At 45.1% G+C, this 23,332-nt stretch overlaps 1 protein-coding gene and 1 long non-coding RNA gene across 4 annotated transcripts in view; one reads left to right on the top strand and one right to left on the bottom strand.

Moving 5' to 3' along the window:
• The window catches only part of LOC125450140 (uncharacterized), a 54,780-nt gene that overhangs the window by 19,361 nt on the left and 12,087 nt on the right, over positions 1-23,332 (bottom strand). Inside the window, exons 3-4 of the long non-coding RNA XR_009443491.1 lie at positions 8,780-8,960; positions 6,512-6,671 (exon numbers count right to left, since the gene is read on the bottom strand). This is a non-coding gene — a long non-coding RNA (uncharacterized LOC125450140). The remainder of the gene's footprint in view (positions 1-6,511; positions 6,672-8,779; positions 8,961-23,332) is intronic.
• Positions 1-23,332, top strand: part of LOC132207474 (perforin-1-like) — a 43,227-nt gene that overhangs the window by 17,965 nt on the left and 1,930 nt on the right. The window contains exon 1 of one of the 3 annotated variants that reach the window (XM_059643125.1): positions 1,757-1,810. The exons of the other annotated variants lie outside the window; for them this stretch is intronic. The gene's annotated coding sequence lies outside the window, so the exon portion shown is untranslated. Of the gene's footprint in view, positions 1-1,756; positions 1,811-23,332 lie in introns of those variants that run through there. 3 annotated transcript variants of the gene reach the window in all.

The following is a 23,332-nucleotide window of genomic DNA, read 5'->3' as shown; positions in this document are numbered from 1 at the left end:
ACAACTTGTCCACTGAACAAGCTACACAAAGAAAGTGACAGGAGCAAGGCATCCAAATGATTGGCTCATGGTTCAAAATATTAAATGTTTCTCCTTGATTGGCCAGATGTACAGAAAGAAGCCGAGTACCTGCCAGAAAGTTCTAGAAAGGGCTCACTTGCAGACCATTGTCTCAAATCTTCTGCAGTCCTTCAGAGGAGACCAACATGGTAAGAGGCAGAGACCAGCTGACCACCCAGAGAGGGAAGGGGGAGGAAAGAAAGCAGCTTTGCAGAACCAGAGAGACAGAGTCACTGCATAAATTTACGAGAGATTTAGGAAATAATGAATGCTTAAGGGGCCAAATATGATTAGAGAGAGTATGTTTCGTATAGAGGCTATTGCAATTTGTTCCCTAATAAAGTTGGGACTGCTTTGCATTGATACCAACTTTTGTTCGCAGTGAATTCACCACCTCAGTATCTTGGGACACTTGGGAAAATTCATTGATAAGGTTCTGGTCAGAGTCTAACTTGTTCTTAGGAGAAACAGGACAACCTGTCCATTAGGATTGTGCAGGATGGGAGTGAAGGGCAAGGGGTTTGCATCCATTGGAAATGCGTACAGTGGGAATGAATGTGAAAGGGTTTGGGATTCATTGGGATTTTGTAAGTGGGAGTGAACAGGAAGTGGGTTGTGTCAATTGGAATTGTATAGAGTCAGTGTGACAGGTAAGGGTTTTCGGTCCATTGGAATTGTGTCGGGTGGCAGTGAATGGGAAGTCGGTCGGGTCAATTGGGACTATTCAGAGTGATCATGAATGGCAAGGGATTGGCATTCATTGAGATTGTGTCGAGTAAGAGTGAACAGCAAGGGATTTCAGTCCATTGGGATTGTGTAGAATGACAGTGAGAAGGAATTTCGGTCCAGTGGGATTGTGTAAAATGGAAAGGCTTCGGGACCATTGGGACTGTGTACAGTGGAAGTGAACAGGAAGAGGATTGTGTCAACTGGGATTGTAAAGTGTTAAAGTATGTGGGAAGGGTTTTTGGTCCATTGGCATGTCAGGTGAGAGTGCATGGAAAGGGGTTTGGGTCCATTTGGATTGTGCAGTGTGGTTGTAAATGGAACGGGTTTTTTGTCCATTGGGATTGTGGAGAGTGGTAGTGAATGGGAAGGAGTTGGATCTATTGGGATGGTGTAGAATAGAAGTAAATAGAAAGGGGTTTGGGTCCTATGGGATGTACAGTGTGGGAGTGAATTGGAAGGGAATAGGTTCCACCGAGATTATGTACATTTGGACTGAATGGGGAGGATTTTGGTTCTGTTGGAATTGCACAGAACATAAGTGAACAGTAAGGGATTTGTGTCCTTTAGAATTGTCTGGACTGGGTGTGAACAGGAATGGGTTTAAGTCCACTGGGGTTGTGTACAGTGCAAGTAAGTGGGAAGAAATTTGAGAATATTGGGATTGTTTCAAATGGAAGTGAATGGTAATGTGTTTGGATCCGAGGGAAGAGGTTTGGGTGCATTGGGATTGGCTGCAGTGGGTATGAATGGGAAGGGGTTGGGGTCCATTGGGACTATCTCCAGTGGGTATGAATGGGAAGGGGTTTGGGGTCACTGACACTTTGCAGTGTGAGAGATATTACTGTTTGGAAATATGGCATTCATTTTCACACTACCACGAGGTGATGACCTCTCCCATTATGGGGGATGGACCACTGCTCTATGCGAGATAATTTCAGATACAGGCTTCCCTGTCCTCAGCACTCTCTTAGACTCGGCTGATGTGAGGTCAGATAGGAGCAGCAGCAAATACTGCACTGAGGTATGTGTGAAAGGACCACTGCACTGAACTGGGTCAATGTAGGGGAACAACACCGAGGGCAAAGTTATCAGCAGGTAAAGACATGTTAGAAATTACGCAAAGAACAGAGGGTTCGGGCTTGCGCTATAAAGGAAGATAGATATCTGGGCATGAATTACAGACTAGAAAAATATCAAAAATTATAGGCACCCAGGAGTGAGTTACAGACTGGAAGCTGATCAAAGGGTTTATGCTGGTTTATATATAGAATAATAGGTATTGGGAGTGAGTTACAAACTGAAATTTAATTAAGGGGTTTGATGTGGTTTATATACAAAATAACTGATACCGAAGAGTGAGTTACAGACTGGAAACTAATCAAGGGGTGTGCTGTGGCTTATAGACAGAATAACAGATACCTGGGAGTGATGTACTGACTAGAATCAAATCAATGGGTTCGGAGTGGTTTATGTACAAAATAACGGAGACCAGGGACTGAGCTGAAGTTACAGGCTGGAACCTAATCGAGGGGTTCAGGGTGGTTTTTCACAGAATAATAGATACCTGGGAGTGAATGACAGTCTGGAATATAATTGAGAGGTTTGGGGTGATTTATACATAGATCAACAGATTCTTGTGAGCAAGTCACAGACTGGAATCTGATTTAGGGGTTTGGCGTGGTTTAAGTATAAAATATTTGATACTCAGAAGTGAGCTACAGGCTGGAATCCATTCAGGGGGCTCAGGGTGACTTGTATATAGATTCCAGAGTGAGTAACAAATTGGAATCTAACCAGGGTTTTCAGATCAGTCAATATATCGAATAATAGATAGTTGGGAGTAAGTTACAAGCTCGAATCTAATCAAAGGGTTCTTAGATCTTGAGATACCTGGGAGTCAGCTACGGACTGGAATCTGATCAAGGGGTTCGGGGTGATTTACATATAGAATAATGAATAGCCAGGAATGAGCTCCAAACTGGAATCTGATCAAGAGGTTTGTTGTGGTTTATGTATAGAATAATAAATAACCAGGAGTGAGTTTCAGAGTAGAATTGAATTGAGGTGTTTGGCATGGTTTACAGACAGAAATAACAGATACCTGGGAGTGAATTCCAGACTGGAATCTAATCGAAGGGTTTGGGGTGATTTATATACAGAATAAAAGATAGCTGCCAGCAAGTTGGAGACTGGAATCTAGTTGAGGTGTTCGGAGTGTTATATACATAGATCAACAGATACCTAGGAGTCAGGTACACACAGGAATCTGATCAAAAGGGATTCACGGTGGTTTGTATATAGAATAACAGATACCCAGGAGTGAGTTACAAACTGGAATCTAATTGAAGGGTTTGGTACGGTCTATATACAGAACAACAGATACCCGGGAGTGAGTTATAAACTAGAATCTAATTAAGGGGTTTGTGGTGGTTTATATACAAGTTAACAGATACGCGGAGTGAGTAACAGGCTGGAATCTAATCAAGGGGATCAGATGGTGTCTGTAGGAAATAAAAAATACCTGAAAATAAATTACAGTCCGGAATGTGATCAAGGGGTTTGGGAGGTTAATATAGGTAGAACAGCAGATGTCCAGGAGCGTGGTACAGATTTCTATAAAGATTAGTAGATGCCTGGCAGTCAGTTAATACATTGGAATCCAATCAAGGGGTTCAGGTTGTTAGTACAGATATACAAGGGTGGCATGGTGGCTCAGTGTTTAGCAATGCTGCCTCATGGTGCCAGGGGCATTGGTTCAATTCCAACCTCAGGCAACAATCTGTGTGGAGTTTGCATACTCTCCCCATGTCCAAGGGGCTTTCCTCCAGGTTCTCTGCTTTCCCCTCCACAGTCCAAAGGTGTGTAGATTAGGGTGATTTGGCCATGCTAAATTGTCCTGTAGTGTCCACAGATGTGCAGACTGGTCATTCTAACATGTCCAGGGGTGTGCAGGTTAGGGTGGATCAACTATGCTAAGTTGCCCCATAGTGTCCTGGGATGTGCCAGCAAGGTGGGTTAGCCGTGAGAAATGCAGGAATATTGGGACCGAGTTGGTGGGATGGATCTAGGCAGTATGTTCTTCAGAGGGGATGTGTGGACTTGATGCTGAATGGCATGTTTCCACACTGTAGGGATTCTATGATTAACAATTAACTGTTTTGCAGCCTGCAATCTAACCAAGGTGCTCAGGGTGGTTTATATGCAGAATAGCATATACCATGGAGAGGGTTACAGACTGGAATCTAATCAAGGCAATTGGGGTGGTTTATATATAAAATATCAGACACCGGGAGTCTCTTCCAGACTGGAATTTAACTGAGGGGTATGTGTGCTTTCTACAGAAAATAACAGATGCCCAGGGATGAATTACTGAATGTAATCAGACCAAAGGGATCAGATGGTTAATGTAGACAAAATAACAGACAGCGAGATGTGTAGTACAGATTGAAGTCAAATCAACAAGTCTGTATAACGGTTAGAAGATAATCAGGAGTGACTTACACATTGGAATCTAATCAAGTCATTCAGATGGTTTATATACAGAAGAACAGATACCCTGGGGATCAAGATGTTTGGGTAGTTTCTCTGGATATAATAATTAATATTTCACAATATGGTAGAGATGACAACCTAATTGAGTGGTTTCTGTGTACAGTGACAGGTGGCCATGAGTGAGTTACACAGCGCAATATAATCAAGGGATGTGGGTTGGTTTACGTGCGGAATAACATATTGCCACGAGTGTGGTATGGACTGCAATATAATTGAGGGGTTCAGGATGGTTTAGATATATAATAGCAAATACCCACAAGAGTGCAACAGAATGAAATCTAATAGACCCGTGTGGGGAGGTTTTACATAATCAATAAAGATATCTGGGAGTGGTTACAGGGTTGAATCTAATCAAAGAGATCAGGGGTTTATAACATATACCAGGAATATGGTACTGTTTGGAATCTAATTGAGGAGTTCCGGCGTTGAATCCCTGGGACTGAGTTAATGTTTGGAGTTTTATCAAGGAGTACAGGTAATTTTTACACAGGATAGCAGAAGCCTGTGAGAGAGTTACAGACTGGAAATGAACTAAGGTGTTTGAAGGATTTAGGTAAAGAACAACAAAAGCAAGGGTCTGGGTTGCCAACTGAAAATTAATGGTGGTGTTCGGGGAATTTCACACAAATATGATCAAATTCTGCACGTAGCGTTTGAACTGGAATCAAATAGAGAGTTTCAGGAAGCTTTACACAATAAGAAAAAACATATCCTTACAACGAGTAATAGACTGCGAACTAATCAGGGGGTTTGGGGTGGTTTCAGTATAGAATAACAGATACCAAGGAGTGAGTTACAGACTGGAATCTAATCCAAGGTTTGGGGTGTTTCACATACAGAATTACAGATGGCCAGTCGAAACTTACCGATGGAATTTAATTGAGGAATTTTTTACGCCATTCATTTGTGGGATGTGGGTGTCACTGGCTGGCCAGAATTTCTTGCTTATCCCTAGTTGTCCTTGAGAAGATGGTGGTAAGCTGCCTTCTCGAATTGCTACAGTCCACCTACGGTGGGTTGACCCATGATGCCATGAGGGAGGGAATTCCAGGATACTGACCCAGCAAGTGAAGGGGAGTGGATGAAGTTGTTGGCTTGCTTGCCGAGCGGGCTGATTATTGTATAGACATTTTGTCACCATGCTAGGTAACATCATTTCTGCGGCTTCATCAGAGGCTGCCCTGATGACGTTCCCTAATACAGTCCTTTATTTCTTTTACGGGATGAGGGCATCACTAGTGAGGTAGCATTTATTGCCCTTCCCTAATTTGCCAGAGGCAGTGAAGAGTCAACCACATTGCTGTGTGTCTGGAGTCACATGTGAGCCAGATCAGGTAAGCATGGCGTTCCTGCTCTAAGGGACATTAGTGAACCAGATAGGTTTGTCCTGACAATCAACAATGGATTCACAGTCATCATTAGATTCTTAATTCCAGATTTTTATTGAAATAAAATCCCACATCTGCCATGGTGGGATTCAAACCTAGGCCCCCAAAATGTTATCTAGGTCTCTGAACTACCAGTCCAGCGATAATACCACTATGCCATTGCCTCCCCTACAGTGATGAAACATCTGTATGATAACCAGGCAGCTTGGTGAGCAAGCCAACAAACATTATTCCCATATGTCTGTTGCCCTTATCCTTCCACATGGAAGTGGTCATGGTTTCAGAAAGTGCTGTCTGAAGATCTTTGGTGAATTTGTGCACTGCATCTTCTAGATAGAAAAGAAACTGCTGCTACTAAGCGTCGGTGGTGGAGAGACTGGATGCTTGTGGATGTAGTGCCAAACAAGTGGGCTGCTTTGTTCTGGATGCTGTGAAGTTTGTTGGGCTGTCAGGTTTGTTTTCGGAGACCCTCACGGATTTTTTTCCCCATTTACCTGACCGCGCACCGGGGGGGGGGACTCTAACCTCCCGGAGATTTCCCCCCCATTTACCTGACTGGTCACTGGGGGACTCTAACCTCCTGGATTTCTTTACCCAGTTCCACCAGGGGACTCCAACCTCCCAGATTTCTTTACTAACCTGGGGGCTGGAACCTCCAAGCATTAGGATTTAGCAGTGTTCAAGACCGTGAACTGTCTCACAGTTCCGTCAGTACAGAGTCACTCAGGGATGAGGGGTCGCACAGGTGGCAGGTTAATGAGAGAGACCAAGGTGAATCATACCTTGCGGGCCCGTCCGTCTCACTCCTCCGACACTTGAACGATCACTTATTCAGCCCTCCACGTGAGACTGCTGTACATGTTGGAACCCTGCTCGTTGCGCCAAATGTCAGGTTCATTTTCGGAGACCCTCACGGACTTGATGCAATAACAAGACACTGACCTGATTAGAAAAGCACAAATCCTTTTATTACCAAGCAAGTACAAGCTGTGGAGAATCACTGTAATTAACCCAGCACGTCTCGTAAGTAATTCTCCCCGAGCAGCGGGCAGTCCCTGCTTTTTATACTTTTAAGTACATGATACATAAAACAATTTCACATTTCACAATGACATAAAACAATTATTACAACAGACAAAGGCAGGATACCAAACAATTATTATATCAAGAACATAAAAGACCAGGATATAATATCGATTGCTAGTGAAGTGGCTGCTAATGGCAGGAGAGATTTCAAGTTGTTATCAGGACAGATTGTGATTTCAAGTTGCCTGTGTGTTTGGCTGGAACAAAGTCAGTGCCCTGGCCCCTTTGTCAGCGACAGAAGTTACATACTTCAGAAGTCTCACACCTTTACAAATGTTCCTCACTTAACCTTATTTAAGACAGTTTAATTCTAATTCTATTCAGTCAGGAAGCTTAAGACAGTGTCTGCATACCGATGTGTAGGAAGATAAAGTTACAAAAGTTTTACACTGAATTCCTAGCTGGGAAGGAAGCTTCAGGGCAATGCCTGCATACCTATGTGTAGGCAGATAAAAGACTTTAATTTATAGAAGTATAGAAATCAATGGGATGCTATCCCAATAACATCTCATTCCATCATTTTATCATTTCATGATAACCTATATCGGAGCTGAGAAGGGAGCTGCCAGTCTGTCAAACACAAGTCTGCAGCAAGGGTTCAGGCATGCCATAAATGTACAGCAGACCGCTATGATAACTGCTAAAACGACTAGCCCATGTAGCAGGTATGAGCCCCAAGAACTGCCCATACGCCATCCTAACATGCCCTCCCCAGTTCAGGGTCCCTCTCTGTACTGCTCCAACTGCCCCTGTAAGGCTTGAACAGCCTGGGAAATGTTATAGGACTCGTTGGTTACATGGGTAATGCACTTGTCCCCTATAATAGTGCATACTCCTCCTTGCTGAGCCAGTTGATAGTCCACTGCATACCGGGTTTGCTGAGCATAGATCCGAAGTTCGTCTAATTCTTGGTTGACTGCCTCCAGTGCCGTCATCGTGCTGTTTCCCAGGGCAGTGAGCCCACATACAAGGTAAGTTTGATTTTGTTTTGTGGCCACCACCCCTGGGGAGCCTCCCAAGCTGACAGTTCCCAGGAAGCCGTATCCTCAAGGAAAAGTCCAAGGCCATGGTTCTGCCATGCAGAGTAAAACTCCCAGCTCAAGAAGCATGTGACAATTCGCTGTTGAGTTCGTGCTTGTTGGGGACAAGGGACCATGAGCGGCCCAATGGTCCCAACAGCAAACAGCACCGGCAGAGTTGGAGTGGCACTTGTGAAGGTCCCGCTAAGGAGGAAAACTAATCCCTTTTTAGCCCGGTAGCAGGTAACAGACTCACGTATTTCTTGATAGCTGTGCCAGGAGCACTGACCCTTATGTGGATGGAAATTTGCGGAGTTAAATGGAAATGACCCACAGTCCGTTTCTACAGGGGTGCCATTTCAATCCCCACAAGTCCACTGTATGCCCGGGGTCACAGTTATTAGATTCTAAGCAGGGGCAGGTTAACAGTCCTCCTCTAGTGGTGCAATTTCTCTTTGCGCACCGATGGGGCCAGGAAACATTATGGGGGTGATTAGTGACTAGAGCATGCACACAACAAGTACCAGTTCCATTAAAGCAAAACGGATAGCTGTTGGGATTTGTACAGTTAGCCCCTTCCTTCCCATGCCTAGGTCTCGTGTCCACACAACCAGAGGGCCATTAACTACCAATTCCACACACTTACCCTGCACACCTCTCGTCCAAGTTCCCCTCTCCCCTCGGCAAGGCTTACCGGAATACTCTATTTCATAAAGCTGACTCAGGTTCCAGGCTGGCGTTGTCACAAATAACGCTTCTGCAGACCGTGCTAGTGCGTGACATGCTGCCTGATTCCCGTGCAGCTGGATGTGTGTTCCATAAAACAGATTGTCCATCTGGCCATGCATGGGCAGAATAACACTCAGTCCAATGGCTACTTGCACGCTGATGAGGAAATCCATCATTTACAGTCACTTAGGTGGATCCAGCAATTCTGTTCCTTACCTTTAAGGGCTGTTGGAGTCTGAAGAAGCACTTGGTATGGTCCTTTCCACTTTGGTCCAAACCTGGGGCGATCCCAGTCCCGGACAAGTCCAAAATCTCCAATTTGTGGCCAAGAAGATCGATCCTGAATCTCAAGGTCTTGGTCCGGTGTCTGCGGAGGTGGTCCGAAGGCGCACTTCACCTACGAATGGAGAAACTTTAAAGATGATGTTAGTTGACGGAAGTACCTTTGCATTTCTTCTCCCATCACACTTAGGTCAGTTTTGGTGTGTGGGCTGGTATTGGCATCCCATGGTGTTCTGCTGGGTCGGCCATAGACTATTTCCGCTGCTGAGAGCCCAGTAGTAGTGTGGGGTGTTATTCACATGTGATACAAGGCTAGTGGCAAAACCTTTAACCAATTAAGACCGATGTCAACTTGGTTAATTTAGTTTTAAATGTTCCATTAGCTCTTTCCACTATCCCTGCCTCCTGGGGTGGTAGGCACAGTGGATGTTGGATGTGTAATGTATCATACAGTTCCTTATTAATTTTCCCTACAAAGTGAGGGCCGTTGTCTGAACTAATTTGTCACGGTACTCCAAACCTTGGTATTATTTCAGTTAATAATAGTTTTACTACTGTTAAGGCTTTGTTGTTTGTCATTGGGAAAGCCTCTATCTACCTACTGAATACATCTACAATGACAAGACAATATTTATAGCTGTTTATGTGTGGTAATTCAATAAAATCTAGCTGAATGCATTCAAACGGTCCACCTGGCAAGGGTGTTTTTCCTGGTGAGTACCTCACCCCCTGACCCACATTGTTTAGCTGGCATGTGAGACAAGATGCTCTATGAGACTGGGCTGCCTCAGCCAGTCTGGGGTGCCACCAGGTATGGAGCATAATAACACCCATTCGCTCCTTGCCAAGGTGGGTGTCAGAATGCAGACAGTCAACAAGCATAGGTAACAAAGTATCAGGTACACACACTTGGCCGACTGGGGTAACCCAAAGGCCTGAGGACACAGAATGCAAACATCCATGCACCTTCTGAATATTCTTTTCAGAAGCAGGGGTGTCCCTTTGTAAGTGCCGAACAGTGACTATATCTGGCATGCCCGTCTTGTCTGAAGGCGTGTGATTTACCGCCTGCTTGTTCGTAGAGGGTATAATAAAAATTTGGTCTGCAGCAGCCTGTTTAGCAGCCAGATCAGCCTGAGTGTTGCCCTGAGTAACTATAGAATCTACAGAGGCATGGGCAGCGCATTTAATAATAGCCAATTGTTTAGGAAGGAGGATTGCCTGGAGAAGGTTTTTAACAGACAGGTAACACTGGATGGGTGTATCTGAGGATGTTAAAAATCCACACTGGGTCCAGAGAAGAGAGTGGGGCATCAGTAAGGTTTGGGCGGGGAGAGGTTAGAAATTGGTTCCCTAGCAGGCAGTCATGACGGGGTTCACTCAGAACTGTGGCTGAGTTAATAGTGGAGCAGGAAGAGATAAGAAACAAATCGCAGGGAGAATCTAGGAAAACAAGGAGGGTAATCCCTGAGCTATGGTGTCCAGGCAAGTGGAGTAGTAGGCAATTGGTCATTATAATTCAAGTTTAAAGGGCCTACTGTAAACCTGTCAGTTTCAGTACGACATATGTGTGTGTGTGTAAGTGATGTAGTGCCACACGGGGTAGGACAGCTTCAATACCTACTCCCCATGATGATTGCTATCAGTTAGGAGGAAGGGCAACAGGAGGAATCTCTGCTCTGTGTCATGTCTCAGTTGCACAGTGTCATCGTACCCCATTTGCCAAACTGAACCAGGGAGGCAGTATGGGCACTAACATTGCAATGGTGTCCTGAACTTAGAGAGACAGTGGCAGGAGGGGGAGGAAAATTCCAGCTCGTTTAAAAAAAATTATCAAGCAAGAGTTGGATGTTTTAGAGATGTGTGTGTACATCACCATCAGTCAGCAACTAGTCAAGAATTATAGTGTAAATTGACCAAATTATTCATGCTAAAAAAAATTAACCAAATTTACCATTCACAAAAATCAGAAATTCTTGGGAAAAAAAAATTAATGTTGCAGGTCTAGCGACCATTCCTCAAAACGGGAATGAATGTATGGATGATGGCCCTAGGACCCAGTGGAGCCACAGCTGTGGGAGAAACTGCAAGTTTCAAGAGGTATCAATTACCTGGAGAAGTCGTTGTGAATTCCAAAACAATGGCGTGTGCCATTGATGGAAAGGCGCTCTCCTGCCTTAAAGCCGGGTGGGGGTGGGTGGAATTTCACGGTGCTGCATATCTCAAATGGTTTCCTGTCTATCCGGGTCTGGCAGGACCAGTACAAATTCGCATTTACTTTTAAAGGACAGCAGTACACGTGGAGTTGTCTGCCACAGGATTTCCATTATAGCCCCAGCGTTTTCCACCAGTGTATGGCAGACTGTTTAAAAGATTTCAGTGAGCTACACAGGCTTGTACAGTACGTGGACAACATCCTGTTGTTCACAGACAATAGTGAGGAACATGGCCCTCTCCTTAGTGAGTTGTTCTAACTCCAGTGCAAGAGCGGGTTGAAGGTAAACCCTAAGAAGGCACAGATAGGGTTGAGGGAGGTCAAGTTCCTGGGACTGACCCTGAGCATAGATGCAGCACAGGCTGAAGAGTGCTTGGGGATGGCTTGGTACATTTGAATAGTGCCCAGGATGTAATCTATAAAATCTTCTGGGTTAGTTTTTCAATCAGGGGCCCTTGACATAATTGAACACATCTCTTGTGGCTTCTAAGGGGTGTAAACCTGCACTGTATTTTGACCCCCTCATGTTGCGTTTGGGTGAGGGACCGTGCGATTAGGAAATTGTCAGTGATTTTTGTTACAGGGGTTGTTCTTTGGGAGACGGTTACCCGGGGGTCTCTCCCAAGCCCGCTCCTCAAATTTACTATCCCCTGCCTGTGAGTCGGGATTATCATATTCTTTGCTACTTGTGGAGCTGCTAGGAAACATTAAACAGGTGCTATAGGGTTGAGTAAACTGCACCCAGGACTTATGTTTCCCGTGGCTTCTCTTACCGGTTTTAAAATAATCCTGTCGTCCCTCCTTTTGTTCACTAACGGTCTGGTCTGTGTTCTGTTTCCTGTTTGTCTGTTTAGTTCTAGATCTGGTATGACAGGAGATAGGGTCTGTACAAGCCACGCGTTTGTCAGGGGATTCATGTGGGCTGATTACTGAAGGGCTTGGAGATTCTATAGCAGGAGGTTTAATTTGGTCAGAGTGCGGTGACAGTGATAGGGCTACGGGCGGTTGCTGGGACTGATGGCAGTGTTGGGATGCCTGCAGATGTAGATTGGCCAAGGATGGGTAGGGTTGTGGAGGGGGCAGTGGTCCCGATGGGGCAGAGATACCTTCCCCAGTCCTCCTCATCTTGTTCATCTGTATCAGTAATTTGGAACAACATCGGCATGCCAGATATGTCAGGAGGTACCTCCAATTTTTTTTTGTTTTCTGTCAACGCAGCCTACCGCTCTAGTCCCCGTTCTTTGTCTCGTTGTTCTCCTTCCTGCCTTTCTTGTTTAACTCTTTCCCTTTCATTCATCTCATGATTTTAAAACTTCCCATGTTTTAGTTTTCCCCTCATTATCACAGGCACTGATCCCTTTCCTGCGTGCATTATCCACCCAACTGGGCAGTTTTGATTTTTCAGTCAGCTCCTCAGCTCTCTTTCTCCAGAATGACATTAACCCTTTCCAGTGCCTCTTCTACTTTAGAACATAGATCTATATCCCACGTTCCCCCCATTAGCAAATTCTCATTTCCCAATTTTTTTGCTTAAGCATGCCGGGAGATGTCTGTATTGTACTTTATTTTCGGGGTCATCCCGGCATAACCGATGTAAACGAATGCTGAAACCCGACTTATCCAGTGTTTGTCCCAATTTTTTTCTTTTACCTTTTTTTTAGCACTTTCACTTTTTACTTATCTCTATATACTACAGCAGTGTCCTTAGTCTCAACACCCACTTCACGGTCCTGACCTTCACGTGGGGGATTTCCCCTCTTAACAACCGGTCTCAGGCAGGGTGGTTGAAACAGACAGACACTGTAAGTAATCCATACCTATGTCTTGTACTAACCCCCCTCCCTTTTCCCGATTGTCCGACACAGGGTTTCACCCCCGGTCACCGGGGGAAATGTATCCTCCTGGATTTTAAAAATTATTTACAAGTCCCAGGGACTTTAGCCCTGACCACCGAGGGACTCTAACTTCCCGGATAATTTTCCCCATTTACATGACCGGCAACTGGGGGTGACTCTAACCTCCCGGGGTTTTTCGCCCTATTTACCTGACTGGTCACTGGGGGACTCTAACCTCCTGGATTTCTTTACCCAGTTCCACCAGGGACTCCAACCTCCCGGGTTTCTTTACTAACCTGGGGCTGGAACCTCCAAGCGTTAGGATTTAGCAGTGTTCAAGACCGTGAACTGTCTCACAGTTCCGTCAGTACAGAGTCACTCAGGGATGAGGGGTCGCACAGGTGGCAGGTTAGTGAGAGAGACCAAGGTGAATCATACCTTGCGGGCCCGTCCGTCTCACTCCTCCGACACTTGAACGATCACTTATTCAGCCCTCCACGTGAGACTGCTGTACATGTTGGAACCCTGCTCGTTGCGCCAAATGTCAGGTTCATTTTCAGAGACCCTCACGGACATGGTGCAATAACAAGACACTGACCTGCTTAGAAAAGTACAAATTCTTTTATTAGCAAGCAAGTACAAGCTGTGGAGAATCACTGTACTTAACCCGGCACAGAGTGCAGAGTCTTGCAAGTAATTCTCCCCGAACAGCGGGCAGTCCCTGCTTTTTATACTTTTAAGTACATGATACATAAAACAATTTCACATTTCACAATGACATGAAACAGTTAGTACAACAGACAAAGGCAGGATACCAAACAATTATTACATCAAGAACATAAAAGACCAAGATATAGTATCGATTGCTAGTGAAGTGGCTGCTAATGGCAGGAGAGATTTCAAATTGTTATCGGGACAGATTGTGATTTCAAGTTGCCTGTGTGTTTGGCTGAAACAAAGTCAGTGCCTTGGCCCCTTTGTCAGCGACAGAAGTTACATGCTTCAGAAGTCTCACATCTTTACAAATGTTCCTCACTTAACCTTATTTGAGACAGTTAAATTCTAATTTTATTCAGTTAGGAAGCTTAAGACAGTGTCTGCATACTGATGTGTGGGAAGATAAGGAGTTACAAAAATTTTACACTGAATTCCTAGCTGGGCAGCAAGCTTCAGGGCAATGCCTGCATACCTATGCGTCGGCAGATAAAGGACATTAAGGAAGTATAGAAATCAATGGGATGTTATCCCAATAACATCTCAGGATCTTCTTGGTCACTCATCCAGGCAAATGCGGGGTATTCTATAACACTCCTGACTTGTGCCATGCAGATGGTGGACAGGCTCTGAAGAGTCAGGAGGTGAGTTATTCGCCACAGTATTCCTAGCCTATCACCTGCTCATGTTTATGTGGCGAGAACAGTTGAGTTTCTCGTCAATCATAACTCCCAGGATATTGTATAGTGGGGGATTCAGTGATGGTAACATAAGTGAATGTCAAGGGGGCGATAGCTTGATTGTCTCTTATTGGTGACAGTCATAGCCTGGCATTTGTGTGGGCACGAATGTCATTTGCCACTTGTCATCCCAAGCTAAAATGTTGTCCAGACCTTGCTGCATGTGAACGAGGCCTGATTCAGTATCCAAGGAATTGTGAATATGCTGGCCATTGTGCAATTATCAAACATCCCCACTTCTGACTTTATGATGGTGGGAAGGTCATTGATGAAGTAGATGAAGATGGTTGGGCCTAAGACACTACCCTGGCAAACACCTGCAGAGATGTCCCGGAGCTGAGATGATTGACTTCCAACAACCACGACCATATGCCTATGTGTCAGGTATGACTCCAACCACTGAAGAGTTTTCCTCTGACATTCATTGATTCCAGTTTTGCTCAGGTTCCTTGATGCCACACTCAGTCGAATGCAGCCTTGATACCAAGGGCTGTCACTCTCACCTCACCTCTGAAATTAGCTCTTTTGTACATTTGAGTGAAGGCTGTAATGAGTTCAGGAGCTGATTGGCCCTGGCAGAACCCAAACTGGGCATCACTGAGCAGGTGCTGCTTGATATCACTGGTGAAGACACCTTTCATCACTTCAGCAATGATCAAGAGTAGGCTGATGGGGCAGTATTTGGCCTGGTTGCATTTCTCCCCATTTTTACGTACAGGACTAACCTATACAATCTTCCACATTCTTGGGGAGATGCCAGTTTGTAACTGTACTCAAACTGTTTGGCTAGGGAGCCTGGAATGCTCTGGAGCACAAGTCTTCAGTACTATTGCCAGAATGTTGTCAGGCACCATAGAGAGCATCTCCAATCCTTGATAGCATATTAAGTGTGAGGTGATTCATTTTGCAAGGACATACTTGAAAGCAGAATACAGGGTTAATGGAAAGATTCTTGGCAGTGTGGAGGAGCAGTGGGATCTTGGGGTTCATGTCCACAGTTCCCTGAAAGCTGCCACCTAGCTGGATAGAGTTGTTAAGAAGGTGTATGGCATGTTAGCTTTTATTATTAGAGAGATTGAGTCCAAGAGCTGTAAAGTTATGCTCCAGCTATACAAAACCTTGGTTTGACCATGTCTGAAGTGCTGTGTCCAATTCTGGTCGCTTCATTACAGGAAAGATGTGGAAGCTTTGGAAAAGGTGCAGAGGAGATTTATCAGAATGTTGCCTAGAATGGAGGGAAGGCCTTATGAGGAAAGGTTGAAAGATCTAGGGCTTTTCTCTTTAGATCAATGAAGGATGAGAGGTGACTTGATAGAGGGGTACAAAATGATCAGAGGTATAGACAGGGTGCACAGCCAGAGACTTTTTCCTGGGGTGGAGGTAGCTATTACGAGGGGGCTTAGTTTTAAAGTGAGTGGATGTAGATATAGGGGAGACATCAGAGGTAAGTTCTTTGAGGGTTGTGGCATGTATTGCAAGACAGGGTAGTGGAGTTGGCCTCACTAGGGGCATTTAAGCAGCTATTAGGTAGGCATATGGACGATAGTATAAGGTAGGGGTGGAGGTTAGATAGACCTTAGGTTTAGGGTAAAAGTTCAGCACAACTTCGTGGGCTGAAGGGCCTGCACTGCGCTGTGCTGTTCTATGTAACCAAATCGGCTGAATACTGGTGCCTGTAGTTCTGGGAACCACTGGAGGAGGCTGAGATGGATCATCCTACGGGACTTCTGGCTGAAGATTGCTGCAAAAGCTTCAGCCTTATCTTTTGCAAGTATGTGCTGGGCTCTTCCACCATTGAGGATGAGGATATTTATGGAGCCTCCTCCTCCACTGAGTTGTTTAATTGTCCACCACCATTCACAACTGGTTGTGGCAGGACTGCAGAGCTTAGATCTGATCTATTGGTTTTGGGATCGCTTAGCTCTGTCTGTCACTTGCTGTTTATGTCGTTTTGCATTCAAGTAGTCCTGTTCAGTGGCTTCATGGGGTTGACACCTCATCTTCAGGTATGCCTGGTGTTGCTCCTGGTATGTCCTCCTGCATGCTCCATGATACCTGGGTTGATCCCCTGGCTTGATGGTATTGGTTGAGTGGAGGATACGCCAGGCCATGAGGTTACAGATTGTGCTGGAGTACAATTCTGCAGCTGTGGATGGCCCACAGCACCTCATGGATGCCCAGTCTCGAATTACCAGATCTATTTGAAGCCTGTCCCACTTAGCACGGTGATAGTGCAACACAACATCAAAGACATTTCTGAAATGACTGCCAGACTACTCGGACCTCTTGGCATCAGGGTAGCCCACAAACCCACCAACACACTAAAACAGCAGCTAATGAACTTAAAAGACCCTATACAGACGACAAATAAAACGAACGTCATCTACAAAATACCTTGCAAGAACTGTGACAAACACTACATTGGACAAACTGGCAGAAGGCTAGCCACCAGGATACATGAACATCAACTAGCCACAAAACAACATGACCCACTATCACTCGTATCCTTACATACAGGTAAGTAAGGACACCACTTTGATTGGGACAACACATCCATCCTAGGACAAGCCAAACAGAGACATGCACGAGAATTCCTAGAAGCATGGCATTCCAACTGGAACTCCTCCAACAAACACATCGATTTGGAGTCAATCTACCATCCCCTGAGAAAAAGAACAGGAAATGACATCACCAACCCAAGGAAACCTAACCAGATAAATAGAAAGCGGGACATAACACCAGCGCTTTGTCGGAGGCTCACTGATGACGTTACCTAGAATGGTGACGAAATGTCTGAAAACGAACCTTCCAGCTCAGCCAGCTAACTCACATCCATGGATGGAAGTTGCTCTCAATGTGAAGGCTGGACTTCATTTCCACAAGAATTGTGCAATGGTCGCACTCACCAATCCTGTTTGGGACAGATACAACAGCAGCTGGCACATTGGGAAGTCTGAACTCAAGGTATATTTTTCCCTCTTGTTGGCTCCCTCACCACCTACCGCCGACCCAATCTAGCAGCTATGTCCTTTCGGAGCCGACCAGCTTGATCAGTAGTACTGCTGCTAAGCCACTCTAGTTAGTGGATGTTGAAATCCCCCACCCAGAGCAAATTTGTGCCCTTACCACCAACGCTTCTGTGGAGGAGTACTGATGCATTGCCTGAGGGAGGACAGTATGTGGTCATCAGCAGATTTCCTTGCCCACGTTTAACCTGAAGCCATGAGACTTCATAGGATCCGGAGAAAATGTTGAGATCTTTCTGAGTAACTCCCTCTCGACTATATTCCACTGTGCCGCCCCCTCTGCCAGTGGGATAGCTCACATCCAGGGATGGTGATGGTGGTGTCTGGGACATTGTCTGTAAGGTATGACTATGACTATGGCAGGCTGTTGCTTGACGAGTCTGTGAGACAGTTCTCCCAATTTTGGCACCAGCCCCCATATGTTAGTGAGGAGGACTTATTAGGATTAACAGGGATGTTACTGTTATTGTCTATTCCAGTGCCTAGGTTGATGCCAGGAGATCTGTCTAGATTTACTTCTTTTGAGACTTTGCAGTGATTGGGATAACTAAGTGGCTTGTTAGGCCATTTCAGAGTGCAATTAAGAGTCAACCACTTTGCTGTGGGTCTGGAGTCACATGTAGGCCAGACCAGGTGATGGTGACAGATTTTCCTTCCCCTGAAGGCCATTAGTGAAATAGATGGGTTTTTCCGACAATAAACAATGATTTCATGGTGTTCAGTCGAGTCTTAATTCCAGACTTTTGTTTCTGTTACTGACTTCAAATTCCACCACCTGCTGCGGTGGGATTCAAACCCCGGTCCCCAGTGCATTAGCTGGGTTTCTGGATTAATAGTCTGGTGATATTACCACCAAGCCATTGCCTAACCTTGGGGTGGTTGAAATATAGAATCAGATAGCCGGGAGTGAGTAACAGATTTGAATGTTATTGAGGGGTTTGGGTGGTTTTTATGTAGAATAAACAGACTGGAATCTAATTAGGTGGGGTGGAGGGGGGGGGGGGGGGGGGGGGTCAGAATGGTTCATATGTATAACAGACATCTAGGAGTGAGTTACAGACTGGAATCTGATCGCAGGATTTAGGATGGTTTATACAACTATGGCTATATCCGTTTCAAACAGTTATGCCATCTTGGATAATGTAGGAGGGAATGGCCTCTCAGGGGAGTGTAAGACTGCCACGTTTCTGGTACTGTGACTGGCTCTACTGTAATGACGGGTCTATCGGGATCCAAGCGATCAATGGTAAAAGGGGACTTTCAAGTCTGGATCTACACTTCTGCGGCTTGCAGCGAGACAACAGGATGGTGTGTTGCCTCCTTGGTGCCAGGGTCAAGGAAGTAATAGAGAGGGTGCAGAATATTTTGAAGAGTGGGAGTGACCAGCAGCTGGTTGTTTTGCACACTGGTACCAGGAACATAGCAAAGGAAAAGGATGAGGTTCTGTTGGGAGAATATAGGAAATTAGGCAGCAGGTTAACATGTAAATCCTCGGGGGTTGTAATATCTAGATTATTACCGGTGCCACATCCTATTGACAGTTGGAATAGTAGGATGGAGCACATGAATGCATGTTAGCCATAGAAACTGATGCAGAAGCCAAGGATACATATACTTGGATTATTGGGATCACCTAAGGAGTAGAAATGACCTGTATAATAGGGATGGGTTGCAACTGAATTGGAACAGGGCCAATATCATTGTGGAGAGATTTTCTAGGGCTACTCAGGCGGCTTTAAACTAGCAAGGTGTGTGTGTGTGTGTGTGTGCGCGAGCTTTGGTGGGGTGTTATAGGAATCAAAGTGATTATTAGGGAAGAGAAAAGGAGGTGCAGTATATAAGGGGAGAGAGTGAAAAAGTGAAAGCAGACGAGAGCTTGGCAGAGAATGAGAAAGGACCAATAAATTAAACTTCAATGCAAGAAGCCTGACAGGTAAGGCAGATGAACTCAGGGCATGGTTGGAAACATAGGACTGGGATATTATAGCAGTTACAGAAATGTGGATCAGGGATGGACAGGACTGGTAGCTTAATGTTCCAGGGTATAGATTTTAAAGGAAGGATGGAAAGAGGGGCAAGAGAGGAGGGGGAGAGAAGTTTCTGGTTAGTGATAACATTATGGCTGTTTTAGGGACGGCATTCCTGGGAGATCATCCAGTGAGGTTTATGGGTGGAACTGTGGAGTGGAAAAGAATGATCACCTTGTTGGGATTGTATTATAAGCTCCCCAGTGGTCAGCAGAAAATTCAGAAGCAAATGTGTAAGGCAATATCAGCTATCTGTAAGAATAGCATTGCAACAGGAGATTTTTGCTTTACAGACACGGACTGGGACTGTCATAGTTTTAAGGGAGGAGGAATTTTTAAGTGTATACAAGAAAGCTTTCTTGTTTGACATTTGGATGTACCTACTAGAGATGGAGCAATACTTGACGTTCTATAAGGTGACAACTTATAAACTGTTCTCAGTACTCGTCAGTGCATGTAACAATGGAGCTAATTAAATGTAAATGAATTCAAATAATGCAGAGCACGCTGGGCAGCACTTCTGGGTATGTGATTATAACCCTATTACTTTTAAAATAGGTACAGAAAAGGACAGAACTGATCAAAAAGTTCACATTCTAGACTAGACTGGAAAAGGTGAATTTTAATGGTTATCAGACAGAAACTTTCAAAGTTGACTGAGGCAGGCTATTTGCTTGTAAAGTGATGGTTGATAAGCAGGAGGCCTTTAAAAAATGAAATAATGATACTCTGGAAACAACATGTTCCTGTGACTATGAAGGGTAAGGCTGGTAGGTGCAGGGAATGCTGGATGACAAGAGAAATTGAGGTTTTGGTCAAGAGAAAGGTGGCAGCATAGGTCAGATTTAGACAGCTGAGATCAAGCGAATCTCTCAAGTATAAGGGCAGTGGGAATATAGTTAAGAGGGAAATCAGGAGGGCAAAAGGGGGACCGGAGATAGTTTTGGAAAACAGGGTTAAGCAGAATCCAAAGAGATTTTCTAAATACATTAACGACAGAAGAATAACTAGGGACAGAATGGGGCCCTTTAAGGATCAACATAGTTGTCTGTGTGTGAAACACAAGAGATGGGTGAGATGCTAAACGAGTATTTGGAACTGGTATGTACTATGGAGAAGAACACAGAAGCCAGAGAATTTAAGGAAATACATAGTTATGGCCTGAAAAGAGTTCATATTACAGAAGAGGAACTGCGGGAGGCCTTACAATGCAGAAAGGTAGATAAATCCCTGGGACTTGATCAAGTGTACCTCACAACACCACGAGAAGCCAAGGAAGAGATTGCTGGGCCCCTTGCGGAAATACATGTATCATCAACAGCCATGGATGTGGTGCTAGCAGACTGGGAGTTGGTTGGGTCTCACTAACTTGATGGAGTTTTTTTGAAGAGATGACAAAGAATATTGATGAAGGCAGAGCAGCAGACATTGTCTATACCGACTTCAGTAAAGCATTCAAGAAAGTTCCGTACGGTATGTTGGTTAGCAAGGCTAGATCACATGGGATCCAGAAGGTGGCCAACTGGATACAAAATTGGGTTGAAGGTAGGAGACATCGTATGGTGGCAGAAGGTTGTTTTCCCTGCGGAGGGTAGTCTGTCAGGTGTCTGCACTCTACTCCTACTGTCATGGGATCTTGGAGGCTGAAGTGGTAACACCCATTGCAACTGAAAGCAGTTGGAGCTGGTCGTGGCCTAAAGGCACTTGCAACTGGGATTGGCTGGTGCTTCCTACAAAAAATCTGATGGCCTATATGTCAACGCAGCCAGTGCCTTGGAGCATTGGTTCCTGACGTCTGGTCTTTTCTATTCCATTTGCAACCAGAGAAGCTTGTTACTTGAGTCTGGGCTTCTTCTTCAGTTGGGGGGTGGAGGATTCAGGCCCAGACACAGAACTGCTTGAGGCGGGAACATTTATTTGCGACTGGCTGTATTTTGAAGCCTGGGATCTGAAACTGTAAGGAGCTTGGGTCCTCTCCCCATTACTACTTCCAGTCTGTGGCCTACATGATTTGCCAGTAACTTGCATCTGGGCTTTTGGTAAAGTGATGTTCAGGACATGGCAATCTAAGATACAGGGCTGGCTGGCAAGGCTGAGTAAGACATGTACCAGTTCTTTCTCTGTGATTTGAGAGATGGTAGAGGGTAGTGAAACTGGTTTTGGGGTGGAGGTGGGGGAAACGTGAAGGTGATTGCAAAGTTACAGAGTGCTCTAAAAGAACATCCAGGGTGGGATCCAGTCGTTCCTACGTAGGGGTGCGTGGTTACATCCTCTGCATTCAGCCCCCACTACAGCCCTACTCCGGGGTGGTTGCGTCACCCTTATCTCACAGAACAGCTCAGGCTGAAATGTTACATTCACCCCAACATGACCATTGAGGCAAGTGTAGCACCCACTGCACCATGGTGGCTGCACCAAACATATACAGTTGGCGGTGATCTTCCTGAAGACCTTGCCCTGGAGAATGGCCTTCCTTTCAGTGAGACGTTGAAGGCCTGTTGGCCCTCCAGATGTAATTTCTCCGAGGGACATTTCATTGATTGTCCTGCCCTTTGTTCCACCTGAGCTCCTTCACCCCCACCAGCTCAGGGAAGGGAGTTCCAGCATGGTGCTGTAGTGTTTGGTCTTCCCTTATGACCACCAACCCACCCACACTCAGCCTCCACAGGAGGGAGTTACCTCAGTTACAGACGCCAGCTGGGTGGGTGGAAAGCATCCACGGGGAGGAAAGGACATACGAAAACTGAATATTCAGAGGTGGCCTCCCAGGAGAATACCCCAGGTGACTGTGAGACCGCCCGCCTCCAGACTGGGGAGGAATTACTTGCAAATGATGGCAGTCTGAGGCCTGTTGTAAAAATACAGGATTTACAGCTTGGCCTGGGATCTGTTGATGTTTGGCGCAAGTGAACAGATCATGCCCCCAGTTTCCCCTGGCCCCTTGTGTATCCCACAACCTGCGAGGGATTGTTTTGGTCATGCCTTTAATCTAAAAGAGTAGAATGTTGTTGCTTAGCCGGGTGTCCTGAGCCCAGCGGCATGCCACAAGGATCGAGGTTGGATCCACAGCTTTTCATCATTTATAGAAATGATTTGGATGTGAATATAGGAGGTGTGGTATGTAAGTTCACAGATGGCACCAAGATTGGTGGTGCAGTGGGCAGCCAAGAAGGTCACCTCAGAGTGGGCTGAGGAGTGGCAGATAGAGTTTAATTTAGATAAGTGGGAAGCATTGCAATTTGGTAAGGCAAACCAGGCACGACTTATACAATGTACATTCGAATTCCCAATGGTAGATAATGGAATTTGAATTCAGTAAAGAATCTAGAATTAGGAATATAATGATGACCATGACACTACTGTCGATCTGACACATTAAGAAAATTAACCTTGGCTGTTTCATGGAAGACAATACACTAGCCTCAATAGCATTGAAATCTTGCACGTTAAGGAACCTCCAGCACCAACTTAAAATAGTATACTACTCTCAACAGCTTATAATTCTGTTAAATGAAGCAGGCAACCATTCAAAACCTAGTTAAGATCACATGTTGCTCTTAAAGCTTATAAATCTGCCAAATTAAGCAAACAGGGGTTCAATGCTCTGTTAAAACATCATGATGCTCTTAAAAGCTGATAAATCGGTCAAATTCGGCAAATGAAATAGTGAAGCTCACTTCAGATTGCATACTGCTTTCATCAGGGTTCAAACGTTTTGAATTAGGCAAACGGACATCCAACACCCACTTCAGATGCCATAATGATTTTAAGAGCTCATTGACTTGTCAAATTCAGCAAATCTTCAACATAAGAGTTAATCTGTCTAAATCTGTCACATCGTGCTTGCAGCTGTGCCAATAACTCCTGCCGAGCAGAAAACTCTAGCGGCACTTCAAGTTCAGCTGAGAATTGGTACTTTGATGGAGATCC

The sequence above is a fragment of the Stegostoma tigrinum genome, chromosome 48 (genome assembly GCF_030684315.1).
Source record: "Stegostoma tigrinum isolate sSteTig4 chromosome 48, sSteTig4.hap1, whole genome shotgun sequence".
Taxonomy (NCBI): domain Eukaryota; kingdom Metazoa; phylum Chordata; class Chondrichthyes; order Orectolobiformes; family Stegostomatidae; genus Stegostoma; species Stegostoma tigrinum.
Note: the sequence above shows the minus strand (reverse complement) of the source record. Positions and strands in the feature narration are given on the sequence as shown.